This window comes from Arabidopsis lyrata (assembly GCF_000004255.2).
Source record: "Arabidopsis lyrata subsp. lyrata unplaced genomic scaffold ARALYscaffold_214, whole genome shotgun sequence".
In the NCBI taxonomy this organism is placed as follows: Eukaryota; Viridiplantae; Streptophyta; class Magnoliopsida; order Brassicales; family Brassicaceae; genus Arabidopsis; species Arabidopsis lyrata.
Window position 1 is genome coordinate 2,100 of NW_003302402.1, and position 3,069 is coordinate 5,168.

Below are 3,069 nucleotides of genomic sequence, written 5' to 3' on the forward strand. Positions count from 1 at the left end.
TATCACTTAACTTCCGTGAGGTAACTTCTTTCATCATTACTTCTTTTACTTTTGCATTTTTAGCCGAAATTTCTCTCTTCTTTTCCTTTGCCAAATTTCTCTTCGTTGGATCTCGAACCTTCCATTTTCCCAATGACTTATGATTCTGAAAGACCCGAATCTCCGTCATTCGACGATAGGCGCCCTAGTAATGACGAGTGCACTCGCCCTAATGATATTGCCGGTCCGCACTATAGATCCACTTGTACTCTTCAATCCCTCGAGCGATTGAGAGAGCTTTGCCGGATTCCGCCGGAAATTATGGCGGAAGCACAAATAGCTGCCCCTACAGAATCCCCAGAGAACCATCGCGATGGTTACTTCTGTGTGTACGAGATTTATTTCAAGGGTTGCGGATTAACCTTCCCGCTTCCCGAAGCCCTAGTTCGGTACTTGGCGGTTCTCGAGATCGCTCTTCCTCAATTGACCCCCAATCTTCTCCGAACCATACTTGGAATTATAACAGTAGCGGCGGAAGCCGGATACATTATAGGGGTCCCCGAGTTGAATGAGCTTCTAAGCGTGAGAAGTTCATCGAAGAAGACAGGGTATTTCTCGGCATACCCTAATGCTAACAGGAACGTCATTTCGCATCTTCCAAACAAGGATGAAAATTGGCATCACCCTTGGTTCCTGATTAAGAAAACCCCTGCTTCGATTGGAAGTCTATCATATTCACTTCCATCGAAGTGGTCCGCGAAACCTGGTAGAAATTAGGTCGCATACATTCCCCCAATTTTATTATTCCTATTGATTAAACTTGTTATTTTCACTTTGCAGCTTTCGTCGCTCCGACTTTACCAACTGAAGAATTCATTGGCTTCTTCAAAATAATCCTCGAAGGGGAAACCCTTTGGAATTCTTTCACTCTCGATCGGTTCATAGAAGCCAATCGAAAACTCAGGATGAGCCCTCCCAACCATCTTCATCGTCTTCCGCCTCCTCCCTCAACCTAGGGAATGTCAGCTCGGGCTCTCACTGCCCAGCGAAAAGTGATCTCCAAGCCGATGGCTGAGGCTTGCGACGAGAACAAGGCGTTCCTTGTGACCACCATTGACAAAAAAGATTATAGCAAAACCTTATTGGTTGACGACGGTAGCACCGAAGGAGCCAGATCCGTCGCTGTTTTCAGATTGACACCTCGACGTGAACGTCACGATGACCGTCCTCCCCGGAGGCTTCAATCTCCTAACCGTGATTCTCATCGTTCTTCCCGGGATGACTTTAGCAACGAACCGCTCAAGGATTTAATTCGCAAAAAGAGGGACAGGTCATCCCGCAGTGGTTCTTCTCCGCGAAGAGAGAAGTCAAGGGCCCGGACTGACCGTTCTCCTCGATCGTCCCCTCCTACTGAACCAATGGGTCCGCCTCGTCCTGTTGATATGTCTTCTTCTTCTCAACGTAGTGGTGAGAAGACGAACCTGGGTGCAGCTTCTCAGAAGGATAGTTCTGAATCTCGAGATGATTCTCCAAAGACAAAGCCTGCTCTTGTTCCTCAGATCAAATCGCTCTCAGGTATGACGATACACATGTATTCTTTTCGTCATGTGGTGAGCACATAGCGAACTATTCTTTCGCCTTTTACTTGTTTTGAATTTCTAAGACCTTTCCTCTTTCGCTTTCGTAGCCATGGAGAAAGAAGGTAATGTTTTTCGGTGCTTCAAAACCCGGTCAGGTGCGATCCTGCCGGAATTCAACAAGTGGCGCTCTGCAATTCGTGAACGATACCTACTTCATGCTCATCATTCATCTCGGGTTAGTTCCGCTTCAATTTCTGACTTTACCGTCATTTTTCGAACTGATCCGTCATTCCGGGTTTATGTGTAATATCAGGCGAACGGCGAGCTCAACACGTGGAAGGACAAGTTTTCTAATCTCGAGGTTGACCTCCGCTCTTCTACCGACTCCAAGCATGATTTGGAAGACAAGGTTGATGGTCTATCGTCCGAGCTTGCGAAGATAAAGGGGGAGCTACAGGACCAGTACGACCAAAATTTCAAACTCCAGGGTGAGCTTTCTGGTGTTCAGGGTAGATTTCATGAATCCTAATCAACCGCCGACACCCTGAACAACCAGCTTATTGAGCTTAACGCGAAGTACAAGGCGATTGCCAAATTGCGTGACTCCGAGTTAGCGAGGTCGGCATCAAAAGCCAGAAAGGAGGTTAAGGGACGCGGGATGGAGTTGATCCAAGGGGCCATCCGATTCATGCAGACCGAGAAAGCTAGGTCAGATTTGGAATCAGACATCAAGGAGCACGAGAGCAACCTGATCTTGTTGGATCAAATCCATGATACAGATTTCTCCGAGGTGCAAGAGAGGACCGAACTGTCGGCTAATCTTTCTGAAAAGCGGAGTCGCTTGGCAGCTCTCCCTACTTCGACCTTCATCCCGCAGGACTTCGAGGAATTCTTCACTGAATCGCCTCCTATAAGTGAATCGGGTCTAGACTGGGCAGGTAATGCTTGGCTCCTGACACTTACTACCTTTTTCTCACCTTATGTGTTTTTTTTAAAAAAGTTGACTGAAACTGTCCTTCCCAGGTTTAGGTGAGGCGGAGGATGATGTCCCACCCGAAGTACCTGCGGCACCGGCGGTTACTCCGGAGGATGGTTGTAATGTAGAGGGCAAACCAAGAGCTCCATCTGACCAAGCACCAGTCAAGGAGGTGAATGAAACTTCGGTTGCTGAGCCGGAGTCCGAGGTGGATATCACTCCGTAGTGGCTGCGTCCACTTTAAATTGGGGATTGTCCCATTTATTTTAAAACTTAATTTCGAACTTGTCTTTGCCTAAGGAGGCTTTATTATTTCTTTTTGAACAAGATATTTGCCTGAGGAGGCTTTTAAACCTTTCTAGGTTATGACCCCAAGAGGGTTTGGTTAAAATTATATGCGGGTTTGCAAGGTCCGCTTTTAACCTTTTGTGGCCTTGTGGTTATGCTTTCGAGATTTTTAGGCTGATCAGACCTTTCTCTTTAGAATGCGAGAACTGAGCTCGGCTTAAAGCGAGTTCCCCACTTCGGGTTTAG

At 47.1% G+C, this 3,069-nt stretch overlaps 1 pseudogene; it reads left to right on the plus strand.

Annotated features, from left to right (window-relative positions):
* Positions 1 to 132: 132 nt before the first annotated feature.
* On the plus strand, positions 133 to 2,490 carry LOC110226047 (annotated as a pseudogene).
* Positions 2,491 to 3,069: the final 579 nt, after the last annotated feature.